The sequence below is a fragment of the Capricornis sumatraensis genome, chromosome 8 (assembly GCF_032405125.1).
Source record: "Capricornis sumatraensis isolate serow.1 chromosome 8, serow.2, whole genome shotgun sequence".
In the NCBI taxonomy this organism is placed as follows: Eukaryota; Metazoa; Chordata; class Mammalia; order Artiodactyla; family Bovidae; genus Capricornis; species Capricornis sumatraensis.
The window spans coordinates 108755005-108777672 of record NC_091076.1 but is presented as its reverse complement, the minus strand read 5'-3'; the positions used below and the strand labels follow the sequence as shown (position 1 = coordinate 108777672).

The 22668-nt window shown below is 42.5% G+C and overlaps 1 non-coding gene across 1 annotated transcript; it reads right to left on the bottom strand.

Moving 5' to 3' along the window:
* Positions 1 to 16425: 16425 nt before the first annotated feature.
* Positions 16426 to 16497, bottom strand: TRNAC-ACA (transfer RNA cysteine (anticodon ACA)). Its single transcript has one exon. It is a non-coding gene; the product is annotated as a tRNA-Cys (tRNA).
* Positions 16498 to 22668: the final 6171 nt, after the last annotated feature.

Genomic DNA, 22668 nt, shown 5'->3' with positions numbered 1-22668 from the left:
CATAAAGAAGGCTTAGCACCAGAGAATTGACGCTTTTGAATTGTGGTGCTGGAGAGGACTTTTGAGAGTTCCTTGGAAAGCAAGGAGATCAGACCCGTCAATTTTAAATGGAGGGATTGATGCTGAAGCTCCAATACTTTGGCCACCTGATGTGAAAAGCCAACTCACTGAGGAAGGTGCCTAATGCTGGGAAAGATTGAGGGCAAGAGGAGAGGGGAGAGACAGAGGATGAGATGCTTGGATGGCATCACTGACTCAATGGACGTGAGTGTGAGTGAGCTCCAGGAGACAGTGAAGCACAGGGAAGCCTGGCGAGCTGCAGTCCATGGGGTCACAGAGAGTCAGACACGACTTGGTGACTGAACAAGAACAACAGCAACGATAAATACCACGAGTGGATACTTTTAGGTGATCACTCCCCACACCTATCACGTGACACAAAAAAAGCAGCCTGTGGACGTCCTAAGTAGCCACTGGGAACCATGAGAGGGCCAGTCTCCATGTCACTAGGCTGTCGTCCATCCCTGAGAGAGGTCCCACGCTGAGCAGATCCCATTCAGCCTTTTCTGGTGTCCCCAGTGGTTCCCTGCAAACCCACCGGAGCGTCCGCAGGCCCCAGCCCCTCCGCGAGCCTTCATCAGGAACCATCCTGACTCATCTCGTTCTCTCGAGTTTTACCAGCCATGCGGCTGCTCCCTTGGGCCCACCTCCCATCGCTGAACTAGTAACTGTGAGTTTTATTCTTGTCTGAAGACAGCTACGGCTACATCTACATCCGTCTCTCTCTCTCTTTCTAAATGTAAAATTATTCAATAGTGAAAGTAAGCGTAGTGTTTGCTATTAAAACTTAAGATAAGGTAGAACATAAAAGTCAGGCTTCCACATGCACACAAAACAGGAACTTAGGAAGATCATACTGTGGGTAAAATCCTGCACCGTGTTTTTTCTCTGGGAATGGCACCACAGGTGGTTTTATAATTCTGTGTGCCGATGCATGCTTATATCTCTGTTTTGATTTCTGGTTCCTTTGGTTTGATGCTTATTCAGACAATTTGTTTAGCTTCTGGCTCCACCGTTCCTTCTTCAGTGTTTTGCCATATTTTTCACTCTTGGCTCCAAGTCTGCAGATGAAGGCTACCAAGGCTGGGTTCTTACCACAGAAAAACCAATTGAAATGTGCAGTCCTGGACTGGATCCAGGACTTGGAAAAAAACCATTGCAAGGACTTTACTGGGCCAACAGATGAAAAAGGAACAGGCTACATAGATAACAGTATCCGTGATTAAAAACCTTCCCACCCTCTCCCACCAGGAAAAAAAAAAAAAAGTTTGGTCAATATTCTTTAACAGTGGAACTGAATGTCCTTATTATTAAAAGAAAACATACACTTAAGAATTTACAGTTAAAGGAGCAGAATTTCTATAACTCACTCTCAAGTAGTTAAAAAAAAAGATAAAGTATAAATGGTAAAATGGTCACAAGTGATATATTTGAGTAGAAGGAATATAGGAATTTTCTTGAAACTGTTCTATGAGCTGTAATTATACCAAAATAAATGTAAAATTAAATGCCAACTCCTGAATGAATTTAAGCCAAAGGAGCGAGTAAATCAAGACAAAGAAAAAGAGAATGAGAGAGAGAAAGGATGTTTTTGTCTAATGGTCCATCTTTGCCCCTTGAAGTTAAAATTAAGCATATTAGGATGAAAACCCCTCAGAAGTCATCAAGTACAAGTCATCTCACTTGGAAAACAAAATCAAAAGTAGTTGCTTTTTCTAAAACAATGCATTTCCAATTCTCTGTCTTAAACACTACACAGGCCTTGATCTCTGTTGCAGGGAAACGAGCGAAATTTAGTTGCTTGAGATTTCTCTATTCCAGAATGTATATTAAAATTTACCAGAAAGATAATGAGCAAGATCCTAATTTCTTATAATTGAAACAAGAGATGCCAGACAGCTCAGTTCAGAGTCCAGACGACATGAAATCCTTTCTAAAATGAACGGTAGGGGACTGAAACGTCACACACACACACGCACACACACACGCACACACGCACACACTCTTACCTTTAAATCCAAGACAGTTTCATTTTTGTAAGGATTGGTATCATGTGGACAGTTTATGGTTTTCAGTAACATGGCAACATTTGCTACGTGTATAATAGCAGCATCTAAAATGACATAATAAAAAAAGAATTATCTGTGATTAGAAGTGAACTGTTAAAACTACTCTGGTCAGTGCCAAAAATCAAGAGAGTTTATTATTTCAGTAGCTGCAGTGAAAAACCCCTCTGGGCGCCTAGAAAACCTACCCCCTGAGCTTTTCACCCATCCTCCTCACTGACACCGTAATGGGCTTTGTTAAATTCAAAGACAGTTACGTCAGCAATTTGTGGTCTCTCGTGGATTTTCCAGGCCTATAAAGCACACAAATTATACCCAAATATTGGCCTGAAAAATTAGTAAGCTATAGGGTTTGTGTTATTTTAGCCAAGCTTTACTGGAGTAAAAGAAACTCAGGGACCCTAAAACTCAGTAGTTTCTTCACTGCTTTATTATTCTCTTTTTTGGTGGGCTCAGTTCTGATATGTTAATGCTGTTTTTTTTTCTCTTCTTTCTTTTTTCCTTCATTATTACATGATTTTTATTATTTTTGTCTTACTTGCTTTTCTTTGACATCCAAGGACAATTTTGGCAGCTGTTAATTAACATTACATTTCTTGCACCTTTATAAAACTCTGTTCTTTGGCTTTTGCTTAGAATTGAGTGATTCAAAAAATATGTATAGTTATCCTACATTTCTAGAATTGCCCATGAATATCCTTGAATATTATAATCCCCGTGTTACAAGTCACAGATACCTGGCAGGCACTGAATTGATATAATTCCATACTTGAGTGTGAAACAGCAGTTGATTGGAGTCATAGCTTCAGGCCAGGCCAGGTAAGAAGCCTGCAGTGACTGAACTACTAACTTCACAGCTACTAGAATGAACCTCTGCAGTGACTGAATGACCAAACGCACTTGAACAAGGAAAAGCCTGAACCTGCACCAGATCCGCACTTAGAAGCTTTGCCCTCCTGTGGCCAGTTTCTGTTTGTCTTTTAAATTTGATGATACTTTTGTACTTTACAGTAAAACACAATATGGAAAATCACATCTACACAGCAGAAGGAGTTAGGCTGAACATCCTTATAAACAGCCACCCCAGAGAGCCTCCTTGTCTCGCATCCCCATCGCAACTCCTCCATCTCCATAAAGAACCATCATGCTGACTTTTACAGCAATAAAGATGCAAGGACGTACTTGCTATAAATGTCAGGACAGTAGTTATTTGTGGCCAAATTGGTGAGCCTCATTTTCTTCACTGTGAGGAACAATGGTAGCGCTAACTAACACACAGTGGTGTTTGGAAAAACAAAGCATAATAAACATGCACGTGCACACACACACACACACACACACACACACACACACAAAGATAACATGGCCAAGATTCCTACAAGCTACAAAGCTCTCTACCAAGAGAAGTCATTCTTATTTGACGTACAGAGTCTCGGGCAGGGGGTCTGGAGACCAACCTAACTGTAACCCATGAATCTGACGAGATGTATTGCTCATAGCTCTTATCATTCATATTTATGTGCAGGGAGCTGCAGGGAGCTGGGCTCCAAAGTTTTTCATAAGGTTATTTATCCAGTAGGCAGATAATTATAAGTAGCAATGGGGAAACATAACTGATGACAAATATGTGTTTACTTTAGACTCCTGATACTTTGATATGACATTTTCCACTAGACCGTCACATATTTTCCGCACTTCTGATATTTCATGTTCATAATTTAATTCCCACAAACACTAGTCCTGAGCTCCGAAGGTCAAAAATCCAAGAAGGAAAAGGAGACTTGGGTGAATAAAGTTATTTACATAGTTAATCAGGGGCTGAAGCCCAGGAGAAATGCAAATCGGCATGTTTCCAGAGAGGGAACAGTAATATAGTTTTTGGCCAGCGTTCACACCCCCGGAGACAAACAAAAGCTCTGAATTTCTTCCCTTGAACTTCTTTTGTGTATGTGATCTTACTCAGTTTCAGTTTTCAAGTTTATAGAAATAATCTTCTGGGTGAACCAAGGTCAGAACAGCAACCTGGGGTTTAACTGCTGATCAAGCAAACAGGATGTCCAAATATTTCCCCAAAGCAATAAACCATCAGTTAATGGTGTCATTCCCACCCACAATGCCCTCTTAGACCAACAGGAAATGTACCTTCGTTCGCTGCCCATGTGCAGGAGGAGCCATTTTAAACACTATATAAAAATGATCGCATTAGGATTTCTAGTTCCAACTAAGAAGATAACTTCTCAGGGAATTACAGGGTCTGTGTCTCCCCAACTACTTAACTCTCTTTTACTCAGTTGTTACAGGGTCCTGGTGGCTCCTTTATTTTATTTTATTTTTCAATTTTAATTTTTACTTTATTTTACTTTACAATACTGTATTGGTTTTGCCATACATTGACATGAATCCGCCACGGGTGCACATGAGTTCCCAATCACAATAGGGAGTACTAGAGAAGGATAGGGGGCTAGAATTCAGAAGACTTAGTTGGTGTTGTTATTGCTGTTTCAGTTGCTAAGTCACGTCCAACTCTTTTGCTACAGCATCGATTGTAGCCCGCCAGGCTCCTCTGTCCATGGGATTCTCCAGGCAAGAATACTGGAGTGGGTTGCCATTTCCTTCTCCAAGGGGATCTTCCCAACCCGGGGATAGAACTCACGTCTCCTGCACTACCTGCCTTGGCAGGTGAGTTCTTTACCACTGAGCCACCTGGGAAACCTTGACTTTAGTCCAATTTCTATCTCTATGTGGTTATTTTACAGGTCACTTTAAAATAATGAACAGACTTCTAAGAGGTCTGACTTAAATTCTGAACACTATTATGATTTATAACCTCCTCACATGATAAAAGGCTTTGCTGTAAGTTATAAGGGGTGTGAAAGAGTTAGTTGCTCAGTCATGTCTGACTCTTTGTGACCCTCTGGACTATAGCCCACCAGGCTCCTCAGTCTACAGCATTCTCCAGGCAAGAATAGTGGAATAGGTAGTCATCCCCTTCTCCAGGGGATCTTCCCAACCCAGGGATCCAACCCAGGTCTCCTCCATCGCAGGCAGGCTCTTTACATTCTGAGCCACCAGGTAAAGGGTGTTTCATCAAAATAAACAGTGGTGAGGATGAAGGAAAGCGGAAAAACAACAGCCAAAAGAGGGCTGGAGGCGTCGGGTAAAGTCTTGGTGGGTCTGCACTAAGGAACATCTAAGAGATATCCAACAGGCCTCGGAAGGCTGACACCCTGGTGGCGCTTCGCTAACGCCTGGACAATACCACCCATCTCACCGAGCTGGGAGGGGTGTTTTGTCGAGAGCTATCTTGGTTCACGTTGGATCACAAAGTTGAACCTTTTCTTCTCATATCTCCACACCTGACAAACTACTTAACATGTGCTGAGCTCTTGTTATGGCCTTAAGTCCAGAATCTTTTCATGTTCCTAGGCCAAATTCCCTTTTCCCCAGATCTTAGTTCTGTTTCTTTAAACCCCTTACCTAGACTCAGTGAATTTCATGTTCACATGCTCATTTTCCTACTGGGTCATTTTCAAATTTCTCATTGATTTATAGTTATTTATAAATTCTTGATATGAACTAATTGCTACTTATAACTTCTAATTATATTGATTTTATTTGCTAATGGCTACATTTTATTGAAATTAAGTTTTATACTTTAAATAGCACAAGAGTTTAAAATATGTAAAATCATTTATAAATCTTTTAAAAATGTGGTTTGTTTATTTCTTTTCTTAAGTATTCCTAACCTGAGGTCAAAGATATTTCTGACTTTTAAAAAAATGTTTTACATATGAACATGTCTGTCTAGAAATATTGTATTAAGTATAATGTTTTAATGTATTAAGTATAATGTCTACTTAATGTATTAAGTATAATGTCTACTCTTATATTGTATTAAGTATAATGTCTTTTCCCCAGATCAATCAACTGAGAGCCGCTTATGAAACAGTTTATTTTCCCCCAACTAGTTTTTAGCGTGACACATCGAGCTTCCAATCACGTGTCAGACCTTTTTCTGACCCTACTCCCCTATGCTGGACTCCTGTGCAATATCAAAAAGCTTTAATTACTATACTGTTAAAATATGTTGATGTCTCTTGTGTGCTTCCACTTTATTACTATTTTTCAAAATTATATTTGGCAATTTAGGTCCTTTAGGAGCTTCTTATTAAGAATTTTAGGACCTGCTTCCCTGGACTTCCCTGCTGACTCAGACAGTAAAGAATCTGCTTTTAGTGCAGGAGATCCAGGTTCAATTCCTGGGTTGGGAAGATCCCCTGGAGGAGGAAATAGCAGCCAACACCAGTATTCCTGCCTGGAGAATTCCACGGACAGGGGAGCCTGGCGGGCTACCATCCGAGGGATCGCAGAATCGGACATGACTGAGCGACTAACACTTTCACTTTCAGCACCTGCTTATCAAGCTCCATAAAAAATATGTTGGAATTTTCATCGGAATTAAAGGTAACTTATTAGCTACTTTGGAGAAAAGCCACACTTTTATTTCACTGTTGTTTCACATCCATGAACATGGACATTTTATCATTCAGTTAGCCGTTATTTGCTACTTATTTCTAGATACATTATGCATCTATTTTTCTCACTGTGTATTGCAGGTGTATAAAATACTAATGATTTACTTTTGTTGAGCACTCATCTGGCAACCTTCCTGAATTTTTATAAATTCCAATAGTTTATTGAATTTCTGGATTTTTTTTTCTAGTGGACAATTATATTTAATAAGAGCTATCATAAGTCAGAAAAAAAGACAAATACACATATTATCATTTATGTGTGGAATTTTAAAAATGATACAAATGAACTTACTTACAAAACAGAAACAGACTTACAGACACAGAAAACAAGCATGAGGTTACCAAAGGAGAAAGGAAGAGGGATAAACTTAGAATTTGGAATTAAGAGACATCCATCACTACATATAAAACAGATCACCAACAAGGACCTACTGAATATCACAGGGAACCACATTCAACACCTTGTAATAACCAATCATGGAAAAGAATCTGAAAAAGAACATATATATATATATGTATATATACACACACACACACTTATCCAAATCACTTTTCTGTACCCCTAAAATTAACACAACACTGTAAACCCACTATCCTTGAATAAAATGGAAAAAAAACAAAACAAGGTTGAATTTCTTCCCCTCACAATTCAGAATCCCAACCCTGCATATGAAATTCTAAGTAACTTTATGGAAGGAGCTTGATTTTTGCTATTGCCTCACATAATCTCCAACCCTGTGCTTTGATGTAAAATGAGTTCTGATCAAAATGCTGAGCTATTATTGACAGACAAATACAGCAGTGATTATTCCTGAGCTGGGAAGAATGCTTAGATGCTTCTCTTGTATTATCTCACTGAGAATTAAATGCATGTCCTGATAAACTATTCTTGTACCTATTCATCACACACACAAAAAAATACGTGCCCACCTACAAAGTTATCATATGGTTAACTAGGGAAAAACTTTAGCACCAGCAATTTTAGTAGAGAGATAAGTCAAAAATAAACAGATTCAATCTTGTCTAGCCCTACTGTATAATTTTGAAAAAAAGGAAAGAAAAATAATGGAAACACCTCCCTCTACTCTTGGTGAATCTGCCCTCACCCCCAACACGCATGCACACTTAATTGGTTCCATGATTTATACGGTGTGCCTTATGCTCCTTTTCTTCCCACTCACAATATTACAAACATTAATCATTTTCCATGGTCAATTATAGGGATTATAGCCTTGTGCTGTGTGTGTTCATGAGAAATATGACATCAGATGCAAACACGGTCTGCTTCTTGTTTCCCCAGCCCCACCCCCAGCTGCTCATAGATCATATTTTGATCTCTAAGAGAAAGGAACATGGATGTCTCAGTACAGAGTTAGGCTAGAAAAGCAAAGAGTAGACAAAATTAAATGAAAAGAGAAAACTCCTCTTGGAAAAAGCAAATCACATAAAAACTCCCAGAGAATGAATACTTTTCATCCATGGACCCCAGCTTCAAGATATCAGAGGGCAATGTCCACATTCAAGCTACTGAAACCAAGAAAGCCACAGCGGAGAACCTAGGAAGTCAAAGGCGTTGGAATTACTGAGATTCTCCAAGTCTCAGCACTTGTACCAGCCTCACTTCAAACGTGATCTGAGACGGCGTCTCTGCTCTCCAGATGAGCTCAGGTGGGAGGATGAACCAAAGGCGAATGACTGCAAAGCAAGCAGGCGCATGCTCCTTCAAGAAGGGGCCCATGTTCCTTTGTACGTAGTCAGTAAAAAAATTCCTACACTTTTCCTCCGTGTCTCAGCCCGATGTGTAAATTGCATGATTTTGTTCAGCAGAATCAGAAATTCAGAAGCCATGTTGGATTTGAGTAAATAGGACCAACTTCTTAACATGCCAGCAGTTCAGGGAATCATATATGGAACTCTGTGTATCATCAAGATAGGCAAGGTTACTCTGCAGTAAGGAATGATCCCAGCACTCAGGGGGTAATAAACACAATGAAACCACACCTTTTGTGCATCCTACGTAGTGTGCAGAGAATAGATAAGCAGGGGAATTTGTGCATCAGAGTTAAAGAGAGATGTAGGCTAAAGGCCACTCCATCTTAACAAGTACCTGTGGGACCACCCAGGCAGGAGAAGGCGGCATGGTACACCACGTCCCAGGTCTCAGAGTTTCTGCCTGTAAGGGACACACACCCCAGGTGTTCCTATTTCAGGGCTTAAACTCAGAAGGAGCAAGGACCTGTCATTTGCCATGTGCCAAGAAAAAAAGAGCTGGAATAAATGATAGCAGCCTTCGTGACCTCATTCCACTTTATAAAATGTGTCTAAGTCATATTCCTCACCATCCTGTGCTTGGTCATCAGTCCTGTCGGACTCTGCGACCCCGTGTGTGTGTGTGTGTGTGTGTGTGTGCGTGTGTGTGTGTCTGTGTGTCTGTGTGTCTGTGTGTGTGTGTCTGTGTGTGATTTTATTAAGTCCCTCCTCCACTCTCCAGCATCCCCTGCAGTGACCTGCCGCCTGGCCTGTTATTATTTCTTTACTAACGGCTCAGAGAACTGTATGGTTTGGCTCCTTCCAGAAAAATGAATTTGCTGCAATATATATATATATATATATATTTGCCTTTGGGTAAGAGAGACTGTCTGAGTGGTGGAGGGAACTATTATATTTCTCTGGCATTTGTCAGTGACTGAGAAACCTGAGGGCTTCCCTGGTGGCTCAGGTGGTAAAGAATCTGCCTGCAATGCAGAAGACCCCAGTTCAATTCCTGGGTTGGAAAGATCCGCTGGAGAAGGGATAGGTTACCCACTCTAGTATTCTTGGGCTTCCCTTGTGGCTCAGCTGGTAAAGAATCAGCCTGCAGTGTGGGAGACCTGGGTTCGACCCCTGGGTTGGGAAGATCCCCTGGAGAAGGGAAAGCTGCCCACTCCAGTATTCTGGCCTGGAGAATTCCATGGACTGTAAACCTGAAGCTTCAGTGCCACAAGATTTTCCAGCCAAGAACCCTTGCATGACGCTTCTGACAGCTTAAGTCAGTGTGTACAGTAACAGTCACATCTACATTGGGAGAATTAGCCAAGTGCTTCAGGGCAGGCCTTCACGGAACCAAGGAGTCAGAAATCAGCATGTCCAAGTTACAGAACTAGAATCAGGGGGTGACAGAAAACACAGACTGCAAGGAGCCAGTCAGCAGACCCTCCAGTCTCAAGGGCCATCAGATCTCTCTGTTTACCTATGGAGAGGCCGTTTGGTTACAACAACCCGTGAGTTTTCATGAATTACAGAGGTGCCCATCACCATCTGCCGTGGCAGCGGATAAAGTAACATGGCAGTGCAAGGAAACAAATCGACCTGTTTCCTTTAAGATTCTAAATAAAATCGGGGCTATATTATATTAGGGAATATCTCTTTGGCTATTCTTTTAAATTTGAAAGAAAGTAAAAGTCACTCAGTCGTGTCCTGCTCTTTGTCCTTGGAATTCTCCAGGCCAGAATACTGGAGTGGGCAGCTTTCCCTTCTCCAGGGGATCTTCCCAACCCAGGGATCAAACCCAGGTCTCCTGCATTGCAGGTGGATTCTTTACCAGCTGAGCCACAAGGGAAACCCAAGAATACTGGAGTGGGTAGCCTATCCCTTCTCCAGAGGATCTTCCTAACCCTAGAATCAAACCGGGGTCTCCTGTACTGCAGGCAGATTCTTTACCAACTGAGCTATCAGGGAAGCCCTTTTAAAGTTGAGGAGGTGCTATTTATTTTGAAAGTAAGAAAAATACCGTTACTAAAAATTAGAGATATTTCCTTGCGCTTCTTTCTATGTTATTCTATCCCAAGGCAAATAGGTAATATTTCCATGATCACTATCATTCTTATGCATACTTTTAATACTGTTCAAAATGTTGCGGCAGCAGAGAAACACTGGGCTAACAAGCTGGCTCGCGTGGACCACTGCCCCGGAGGAGCTTATCACCTAAGCCACGTTTGATATCAGGTCCCAGGTGTGAAGAGAAGTGGGAAGGGTAGAGTCTGGTGAGTAAGCAGTGATGGACTTTCTCAAGATTATCAGCCTCATCTGCCTGCTTCTAGATACGACCATCCCTGGGCACTGCCTTTCCACCTAACTTTCAGAATGTTCTAATTATTAAGGACATATCAGCTTACATTCAGATCATAAATCCTCACTTTCTGCAACTTTTTAAAAATCCTCCCCTCTATGGAGAAGTGGAAGTGAGGAGAAAAGACTGTGTGTGTGTGTGTGTGTGTGTGTGTGTGTGTGTGCGCGCACACACACACGCACAAGCACATGTGTGCAGCCATGTCCAACTTTTTTATGACCCGTGGACTGTAGCCAGCCAGGCTCCTCTATCCATGGATTTCGCAGGCAAGAATACGGGAGTGGGTTGCATCTCCTTTCCTAAGGGATCTTCCAAGCCCAGGGATCAAAGTTGTGTCTCCTGTGTCTCCTGCACTGGCAGGTGGATTCTTTACCACTGAGCCCCCTGGAAAGCCCCTACTGTGCCTGTAACCTGTCCATAATAGAATTCCCATCCCTGGAACTGTCCCTCATTAAAAGAAAAATAAGACGGAGAAGAGCACATCTTTATAACAGCTTTTTTTCCATGTTCTTGCCTGATCACACCTGATCTGAGGAGCCCTCTGACAAATTACTTCACTGGTCTTGGCTTTCCGACATCACAAGGTCAAAGTCCCTGCACCTCTGGATTAGCGTCTCTGCATAAGTGAATACGGCACTGATGTACTTTAGGGCTGCGTGAAGAGCCTCTGGCTTAAGCCACAAAACTGACTTTTTTTTTTTTTACACAGAAGCTGACTTGGAATATTACAATGCGGGGCGGGGGGGAGCCAAGAATTTTGTGATATTTATGCTTAGAGGCTGAGCCGGCAGGACAACATTTATGAGGCTTTTCCAAGCGAAGTCCACCGACCATCGGTAGATGGCTGGGCTCTGCTGAACATTCTGTATTTCTCATCGTTTATGGGATCCCTGTTGGCCCCGGAGTGCTGTCTGAGAGTCGGGAATGTGAGACATAAATCTTTGCTGGTCCTTTTAAATAAGACTTCAGTTGTCTCAAGGGAGAGTGTCCCTGGGTCAGTTCCTCGTAGGAACCTGAGGAATAATGGAATAGAGAGTACAGGTCACGGTTACCCTCAGAGGATGGATAACCTTCCTCTAAGCCTGATTCTTCCTTACAGGGGTTCAAATATTTCTCTCCTGATTGCCAAGTTCGACTTAAGCTTTATTCTTGAAGGAACCAGGTTTTTGTGAAATGGAAGCTGCAGCTTTGAGGTTCTTCTTTCCCCTCCTCTCTGTCCATCGCCCTGTGTCTCTGCAGCTTATGCACGTAAAAGTCACATTATATCATCTTACATGGGTTATTTCCTAGCTTCTTAATGTATTATTTTTCCCACAAAAGAGTATTTTCCTGAATATCTGACTCATCTTTATAATCTACTCACCTATTAGTTTTCAAAATCTCTGCCAACAATAAGTGTATCATAAATAATCATTGACTATATGTGTGAATAATTTTGGCTTCTTAAAACAGTTCATTGACAATCCTTAAAAACATTACCAGGAGATGCTGAACTTCCATTACCCCCTGGAGAGAACGCTAAGTCTTTCACATCCTCCCCTTAACTCCTTCTAGTGTCTCTGCCCATGTGATGGACTGAGTGTTTTTGTCCTAACAAAATCCATGCTGAAATCTTACCCTCCAGTGTGGGCCTCTGGGAGGTGATCAGGTCCTGAGGGTGGAGCTCTCATGAGAAAGGCCAGGGTTGCAGAGAGCCCCCTTGCTCTTTCTTCCACACAGGGACACAGGGAGGACACTGGCATCGTTGCACCAGGAAGAAGGCCCTCCCCAACACCTCGATCCTGGGACTCTCAGCCTTCAGAACTATTAAAAACAAACTTCTGCTGTTTGGGACACTTCAACTATGGCACTTTGTCATATGGACTAAGACATCCCAGAATCCCACAATGGACCTTGTGTTCATGGCAACCCGGAGGTCTTCCTTCTCCGCAAAGAAGAAAGAGGATGGCCCTCTGTAACTCTGGAAGCCCTTTCTGGCTTTTCCGCTTGTGAACTTGAATTTACCCTTCAAGTCACAGGGCACATGTTACTTTCTTTAGATATCCTTATTTGATTCCCCATGGGAACCTTCCTTAGTACTCAAGCGACACTTTGTAACTGTCTTTACCACATCCACAGTCCCACTCTAAGTGATACACTGTGGTTATCTGTTTCCCAGGCACTCCACCTCTCTTTCTCTCTTCTCTCTCTCACACACACAAATAGCATGAACATTTTCCTGAGCATAAATATTAAGCGCCAAACATAATACCTGAAAAACCATTTACTAAATGCATTTATGCAGCATGTATTTGTGGAATGAAAGACTAAAATAATAATGAATGGATGGATAGATGGATGGGACAGGTAAGAATTTAGAGATTTAACAAAAGATCGGCCTGAGTTTGAATCCTGTTTGAACCAGTTCTAGCTTCTGATCTTGGGCAAGTTCCTTGTCTTTCTCAACCTTCAGTTTTCCACCTTTAAAACAGAGTCACAGAAATACTTTCATAATAGGGTTTCGATAAAAATTGCACAAATTAATTCATGGAAACAGCTGGCAGTATCTGGACAAGGAGGAAGAAATGAGAAAAAGGAGGTAAAGAGCAGGAGGAGAGGGCAGGTGAAAAGGTGGGAAAAGAGAAAAGCGAGAAAAGCAGCGAAAGGAGATGAGGGAAAAGCAGCGGTGATGAAACTTATCTTCAGCAGAGGGGGCGGGGAGGCGAGAACAAGGCAGAGGAGACCCGCCGAGCAAACGGCAGCTCTTCCCAGGACCCCGCCCTGAGCTGGACGGGTTCAAAAAAGAAAGAGTCACAGCCGAAGAATATTGCCACATCATCCATGTGAATATCTCTTCAACTTACACAGGTGTTCAAAAGACTGGATGAGTACTTAAAAGAAAAATCAGTTGCAATGTTAAGCAATAAATGTACGAGGGGTTTCGGTCTCTTTTCAAATATGTTAACAGTAACTGAAAACGTCACTGAAAGATAGGACTCTCGTGGTGTATTTCCTTGGGCAGGGCACCCGCAGTGAGGGCAGAGCATCCAAGGGGTATTCCTAAGACAAAAATATCCTGTGTGGGAGGAGCCTGAGGAAGCTTGCTATAGGAGGATGTTTTATCCCCACAGTATGCTGTCCCCCCACCGTTATGACATGAGTTAAAGAGGAAAAACGGAGTGGGGCTTTCCAAAGAGTCCAATTGCATTAACAAAACAGTTCCTGAATCAATTGTCAGACCTACAGCAAAGCCATTGAAAATAAATGAGGTCCCACGCACCAATGTCAAGTTGGATTCTAAAGGGGATTTCGGTGGTGGAGAGTCTGGTTCAGTGTTCATAGCCCAAGGGAAAATGGAGACAGAGGAGCGGATTCTCCTTTAAACTTACGAACAAACATTATCCCCAGATAAGTGAGACCTATTGCAATGAGCTTCCCCTATGGCTCGGTGGGGAAAGAAACAATCCACCTGCAGAGCAGGAGACGTCTATTCAATCCCTGGGTTTAAAAGATCTCCTGGAGGAGGAAACGGCCACCTACTCCAGTATTCTTGCCTGGAGAATCCCGTGGACAGAGGAGCCTGGTGGGCTACAGTCCACGGGGTCACAAAAGAGTCAGACACGACTGAGCGTCTGAGCAGCAGTGTAATGCGGGCTGGTGTCTCCAGCAGCACCCAGAGGTACCTCCCTAGATGTCAGGCCACCTTTTGCTACTAATCAAGTAAATCCAGGAAAAAAGGAGTCAGCATAAATCCTTCATATACTGACCCTCCATACTTACCTATTTGTCATTACAATATACAGCATTCTTACTGTTGAGAAGGTTCTGAACGGCATTAATACAAACACAGACACACACATACACACGTATGAAATGAATGAAAATCTCTCTCATCTTGTCTCCACTCCCCTGAACCTGTGGTAAACAGATATTACTCGTGCCAAGGATTCTGCAGCGTGTATTTCAGGTCACATTGTCACAGGGCTCAGGAGTGGAAACACGATGCAGAGAAAACTGGTTTTTAAGAATTTTAATGACCTCTAAGTTACTTGCTTCTTTCAAGAAATGTTCCACATGTGAAAAAGGAAGTTCTTTAGCTGAAAGTATGTTTCCAAAGTGTTCTTCTGCATGAAATGTAAAAGAGTGTGGATTTAATTTTAAAAGCTGCTATGTATATGTATGGGCACATAACCTTGGTATATGCAACAACCCAATAGCAACGTATGTATGTCTATATTATATACACACACACATACATGTATACATATTCCCTGGGAGTCAGGACAAGATTCAGTATCATTTTTTGCCCCAGATGCTCAAACAAGTGATTTGTACAGAGTGGAACTTCAGTAACTTTCTTTTCTTTTTAATGTACCCGAGCTGTAACCAGAGTGGGTATATGCGCCCACATACATGCAGTTATTGATGTCATTATAAAAGTGATTAATAGGTCCTCAGAGGTCTTTCCATTTCCAACGTGCTTGCCAAAATGAGTGGGCTCTGGGAACGCTGGGGAACTGAGGGTCGGAAAAGGTCCAGTTTCCATCTCCCGTAGCGGCCCCCAAAGCTGTGATTATTTACTGAAGGCCAGGATGTGCTTGGCACTGCACAGCTCATGGGGCAAAAGCTCTGACTCTGCCCAGTGGGGTTTGAGGAACCAGGCTCATAGGACATAAAAGACGAGTAAGAACTGGCAAGAGTGAGCAGCAATCTAGGCTTGTGGCTTAAAATATCATTGAAATAATCATTAAAACCAGGCGCCTAACACACCCCATGATCTAGGCCCAAAACAGGGAAATGTAAGATTCCTCACCCTGCGACCACAGGCCCCTTTTGTAATTGGTAGGCATCAGGAAAGGGAGTGATGAACTGCTTCCTACGTGTTCTAGGAGAGAGTTGTGGATTTTGTGCTGGTAATGCTGCTATTATGGATCATACGCCCACAGTTTCACAGCTTATGCTGGGATGTATACAACAGTGATATGCAACTGTGATGGTTTCAACAGGAAACACTGTCAGGATATACAATTTGCAAAAAAAAAAAAGAACATCTTCTCGAAAAATGTTGAAGTGCAGGCTGATACCTGCAGTGTGCCATGTGGGGGCACGGGTGACTTGATTTCCAAAGAAAGGCACACCTTCGAAATGCTAATTCCCCAAATATGGGAAGCTTCCTATGAAATGACATCAGGCAGAATAACATCTCACAAAGACGTCCCCGGCTTATTCCCAAGAAACTGCAAACACTTGGCCAAAGGGTCTTTGCGGACATGATTGAGGGTCTTGATCTTGGGAGATTATCCTCAATCACAATAGGCCTGATGATAGGGAGTCCAGTCAGAACAGAAGATGTAGTGATCACAGAAGCAGAAGCTGAGACGACGGGAGAATGAAACCACAGGGCAAGGAACACAGGAAGCCTCCAGAAGCTGCAGAAGATGGGGAGGCAAATTCTCCCTAGAACCTTCAGCAAAAATGCAGTCCTTCAGGAATCCTGATTTTAGGACTTCTGACTTCCAGATAACCAAGAAAATATACTAAGGCATTTGAGTGAAGTTGCTCAGTCATGTCCGACTCTTTGTGACCCCATGGACTGTAACCTACCAGGCTCCTCTGTCCGTGGGATTTTCCAGGCAACAGTACTGGAGTGGATTGCCATTTCCTTCTCCAGGGGATCTTCCCAACCCAGGGATCGAACCTGGGTCTCCTGCATTGTAGACAGATGCTTTACCATCTGAGCCACCAGGGAAGTTGGTTATGGTAATTTTTCACATTTCTTTGAAAGGTACAGTTCAGAAGATGAAATAGCAAACAGCCTGGGGAAAATATTTGCAAAGTATATATCTGATGTAGGAATTGTACGTAGAATATGAAAAACCCATGAAATTGGCAATAGATCAAATCATTCTATAAAACAGGCAAGCACTACCAGATGCTTCACAAAAGGAGGTATACAAACACTCAACACATAAAAACAGGCTCAGCATCTTTACTAATCAAGGCAATGAATGCTAAAACTACAAATAGATAGCATTACATACTGGAAACCAGTCAATCCTAAAAGAAATCAACCACAAATATTCATTAGAAAGATTGACGCTGAAGCTAAAGCTCCAGTAATTTGGACACCTGATGTGAAGAGCCAGCTCCTTGGAAAAGACTCTGATGCTAGAAAAGATTGAGGGCAGGAGGAGAAGGTGGCAGCAGAGGATGAGATGGTCGGATGGCATCACTGACTCGATGGACATGGGTCTGGGCCAACTCCAGGAGATAGTGAAGGATGGGGAGCCTGGCATCCTGCAGTCTATGGGGTCACAAGGAGCTGGACGTGACTTAGTGACTGAACATCAATAACATACGGAATGGCTAAAATTAAAAAGAATCTCAACATCAAGAGTTAGCAAGCATTGGAATGACTTCCTGTCTCACACACTGCTGATGGGAGTGCAAAATGGTACAACTACTTGGAAAATAGCTTGTTGGTTACTTATAGGCTAAACATACATTTCCCATCTATGACTAGGAATTCAGCCGAAATAAGTGTATCTACAAAAAGACTCATTCACGTCCGCCTCTTTGTGACCCCATGGACTGCAGCACGCCAAGCTTGCTTCCCTGTCCAACACCAACTCCCAGAGCTTACTCAAACTCTTATCCATTGAGTCGGTGATGCCATCCAACCATCTCATTCTCTGTTCTTCCCTTCTTCTCCTGCCTTCAATCTTTCCCAGCGTCAGGGTCTTTTCAAATGAGTCAGTTGTTCACATCAGGTGGCCAAACTACTGGAGTTTCAGCATCAGTCCTTCCAATGAATATTCAGGACTGATATGGACTGGTTGGATCTCCTTGCTATCCAAGGGAATCTCAAGAGTCTTCTCCAATACCCACAGTTCAAAAGCATCAATTTTTTGTCATTCAACTTTCTTTATAGTCCAACTTTCACATCCATACATGATTACTGGAAAAACAATAACTTTGACTAGATGAACCTTTGTTGGCAAACTAATGTCTCTGCTTTTTAAAATGCTGTCTAGGTTGGTCATAGCTTTTCTTCCAAGGAGCAAGCATCTTTTAATTTCATTGCTGCAGTCACCATCCGCAGTGATTTTGGAGCCCAAAAAAATAAAGTCTGACACTGTTTCCACTGTTTCCCCATCTGTTTCCCATGAACTGATGGGACCAGATGCCATGATCTTCATTTTCTGAATGTTGAGTTTTAAGCCAACTTTTTCACTCTCCTCTTTCACTTTCAACAAGAGTCTCTTTAGTTCTTCTTCACTTTCTGCCATAAGGGTGGTGTCATCTGCATATCTGAGGTTTTTGATATCTCTTCTGGCAATCTTGATTCCAGCTTGTGCTTCATCCAGCCCAGCATTTCTCATGATGTACTCTGCATAGAAGTTAAATAAGCAGGGTGACAATATACAGCCTTGACATACTCCTTTCCCAATTTGGAACCAGCCTGTTGTTCCATGTCCAGTTCTAACTGTTGCTTCCTGACCTGCATACAGATTTCTCAGGAGTCAGGTCAAGTGATCTGGTATTCCCATCTCTTTAAGAATTTTCCACAGTTTGTCATGATCCATACAGTCAGAGGCTTTGGAGTAGTCAGTAAGGCAGAAGTAGATGTTTTTCTGGAACTCTCTTGCTTTTTTGATGATTCAGCGGATGTTGGTAATTTGATCTCTGGTTCCTCTGCCTTTTCTAAAACCAGCTTGAATATCTGGAAGCTCATGGTTCACATACTGTTGAAGCCTGACTTGGAGAATTTTGAGTGTACTTTGCTAGTATGTGAGATGGGTGCAATTGTGCGGTAGTTTGAGCATTCTTTGGCATTGCCTTTCTTTGGGATTGAAATGAAAACTGACCTTTTCCAGTCCTGTGGCCACTGCTGAGTTTTCCCAATTTGCTGTCATATTGAGTGCAGCACTTTCACAGCATCATCTGTCAGGATTTGGCATGACTCAACTGGAATTCCATCACTCCACTAGCTTTGTTCATAGTGATGCTTTCTAAGGCCCACTTGACTTTGCATTCCAGGATGTCTGGTTCTAGCTGACTGATCACACCATTGTGGTTATCTGGGTCATGAAGATCTTTTTTGTACAGTTCTTTAGTGTACTCTTGCCACCTCTTCTTAATATCTTCTGCTTCTGCTAGGTCCATACCATTTCTGTCCTTTATTGTGCCCATCTTTGCATGAAATAGTCCCTTGGTATCTCTAAGTTTCTTGAAGAGATCTCTAGTGTTTCCATTCTATTGTTTCCCTCTATTTCTTTCCATTGATCACTGAGGAAGGCTTTCTTGTGTCTCCTTGCTAGAGAAATATTAATCAGAATTGAAGAGGAACAGACAGCGTGGGTGAATCTTGAAAATATAATCTGAGTAGTAAACACTTAACACAAAAAAGTACATGCTCTGAGATTTCAACTACGTGGAACTCCTGGAAAGGCAAATCTAACCCATGTCTGTCTGTGGCCAGAGAAAAGAGGGGCACTGGCTGTAAAGGGACAGAACCTTTGAGGGTACAGGATGGTTCTATATTTTGGTTGTGGAAGTGATTAGAAATCACTCAAATATCACTCAATATCTCAAAGCTTACCAGAGAGAACCCTCAAAGCTGGCTTCATTTATGAAGCCTGCACATCAATAAGACTGATGCTTTCTCTTCCCAGAAGCAAATTACAGAGACATCTACCAACTATACGTGTTCCTACTGAACCTTCGTTTTTATATCAGATTGTGCTCTAACCCTTTCTTTTATTGGATGAGTTCCTTTCCAAGTGGTGTTTAAATAAACTCCAACAAATAGAATCCTGAATGCAGGGCACTTCATGAATACCAGCAGTCGGGCCAGCCATTAAAGAGCTGCCAGAGTCTATATGGCTCTGCCCTCTCTGGGGCCTCTGCTGCAGGCACGCAACTCCACAGCACAGGACTGCATACTGGTGACAAAAGGTAGGTATTTAAGGAATGACAGAAACAGGAAGAAACAAATGTCTAGGGAGAGTCATTAACCGTCCTCGCTGTGGTGAGTGATTTCCAGAGACCAATATGTGGCTACATCAAAGTGTCCCTGTATGCTTTTGAAGAAGGTTATTTCTGTCTGCTCAAAGATGTTATGAAATGTTTCCCTCGGTGATAACAGTTACTGCTCCTCCACTCCCTCCTGAGGATAGAATTACAACACAAGGGGATAACAATTAAATATTATTAGAGCCTGTGGTTTCCATGGTGAGCATCCATCACTTAGCATGTTGAAAAGGACTGAAAGTGGGTGGCATTGCTGAAAAATTCACTCTGAAATGATAACCAAAGCCCTGGAAAAAAATAAATGGCCATCCCATCAGGAGGCTTAAAGTCAAGCCCAGTTAGAACATTGCACCATCTTAGAACTATTTTGACTTTCCAGAGCTTTACTGATTTTTCAGAAAAAATTCCCTGAATCATCTCACTTCAGATCAGAGTTGGAGCTGAAACAGCAGGCAAAGAGCAGTTCAGTAAAATTAATCTTTCCTCTAGCTGTATACATTTTTTACTATTTGTATGAAGGAAAGTCATGTGGATATGCCAAAACTGATGGGATATAAAAAAGTCACTCCTATCTCAGCTTCGAATGCTCTTTTGTGTGTACAGCTCATGTCCTGTTCTCATTCTGGTGTCGTTTCATAAAATGATGTCATGAATAGCAAAAGAAAACATCAGGCGAACAGAGGAAGCCATCTGAAATTAAAAGTTTTCCAGGAAAATGTCAAAGAGGACAGTACGGATGTGGATAATGGAAAGATAACCATCTGAGGGTCTCCGGGGAGATAAACTTCTAAGAAGCATCAAAACGTGTTATCACGATGTCTGCTGGTAACTTGAGCCAACTTCAAAGATTTCCTTGGTGGATTATACCAAAAGGCCCCATTATCAGAAAGGAGTAGTTAATTAAAGTGAATTATCAGAAGGTGCAACTTGCCTTCAATGGAGCCCAGCTGCTGAGTTACACTGTAAAAAGGAAATTGGACCACTCATCTTCTTCTATGCCTAACAATTTTTCTTTGAACTGGATATCTGATTTTTAAAACTGGAACAGAAGGACACCAGGAAACATTGTTTAGCAGATGTCATATTTATATGAGCTTTTCTTGATGAATTGCAATCATTCTACAGAATATCTTTTCTGGATATTTAAAACATCCTAACTCTTGCTGTCTTGGAGTGTTACTTCCATCATTAAACCACCTTTGTCCCCAGGTGTGCGTTTTAACTGCACCGACAGTGCCGGCAATACTTGGGTTTGCACTATTTAAAACCGCTCCTTCACAAGGGGGAATTGAGACTGAAGGTCACAATATAATAAAATCATTTTCTTAGTCATTCCTGAAAGGAACTTGAAAGGAACAGGTGCATAGTCAGGGAGGAAGACTGAGCTGATAGCATAAAAGACCTTTTCTTTTGTTCTTGTTTTTTACTTTTCTCCCCAGTAGGTTATTATATATATATATATAAATATATATATATATATATATATAATGACAATGCAGGCTGACACAAATACAAACAGCAACCGTGAGGAAACGATGGCACAGACTGCTGATAAAGAGAGGGGTGCTGCGCAGCTTGCTTTCCTACATCTTTGCCGCGCACGCATCTGGGAACCTGACAAGCTGTCACAAGGCTGAGGAAGTAAACAGATGCGGACTGCTGATAAGAATCTCTGGTGAACTTTCAGAACTGATTTGCCCGATGGCTTGCTCGTTATCGGAACACCACTATAAACTCTCACCTGGGGAAGCGCTCCAGCCTGCCCGAGCAACTTGCATCTGGCGTCAATCGTGGCCATAAAACCAGCCCATGAGTCATCTAACAGCCCAGGTGTCTACGATTCCCCACTTCCACAGCCGGCATGTGGCCACTTTCAGATCACAATCTCCCTGTCTATAAGGACAGTGAAGAGAGCTCTAAGAGGTGTAGTCCAGTCCCGGACATGCTCAGGGCTGAATGAAACACTCTCACTCATTTCCCGAAAAGTCAGCAAACACTGTTTGAGTGATCAAAGTGGAATGACATGCTCAGGGAGGGTGCGAGCAACTGGACGAACACCAGCAGTGCGGCTTGCATAACCGGCAGATGCCTGCTCTTGAAAAAGATTGTCCCGACTTGCAAAGCTGGTCCTTGTTCGACGGCGAGCACAGTGCGTCAGTGGTGCCCACACTTGGAGGCCTCAGTTGTCTAGAGAGCTTCTGCACAGCCCAAGACAAGGCAGCAGTTAAGATCAAGCTCGTTTCTGGCTGAGTCTGCGATTTTTCCAGGGTTTGAGACAGAAATGATGCAAAAATGTTAAACTTTTTTTTTGTTTCTGAAGTTACAGAAGAATAACTAATGCACAACACTGAATGGAAGCCCGTTGTACATACAGGGGTAAAGAATTCTCCTGTCGGTGAAGGGAACACGGGTTCAACCCCTGGTCCAGGAAGATCCCACACGCTGCAAAGCCACGCAGCCTGAAAGCCTGTGCGCCACAACTGCGGGAGAAGCCGCAGCAGCGAGAAGCCTGCACCCAAGAGAGCAGCCCCACCCGGCGCAGCTAGAGAGAGGCCTGCTCAGCGACAAGCGTCCAGCGCAGCCAAGAATAAAAGAAATACGAGTCACTTTCTAAAAGTGGTTAACTGTACATCACGGGAACTGTACCTCAATAAAGTGTAATTTTAAAGTTCTAGGGGGGAACGTAGCTGAGGAATTAAGCCCAAAACATCTAGAAATCAATCTTGGATTAATTCATTCTACAAACATTTTTGCACACTCAGTAAAGATTGAAGGCAAAAGAAGGAGGGAGCAGAGAATGAGATGATTAGACAGCTAATCACTGACTACTCAGTGGACATGAATTCGAATAAACTCTGGGAGACAGTGGAAGACAGAGGAGCCTGGC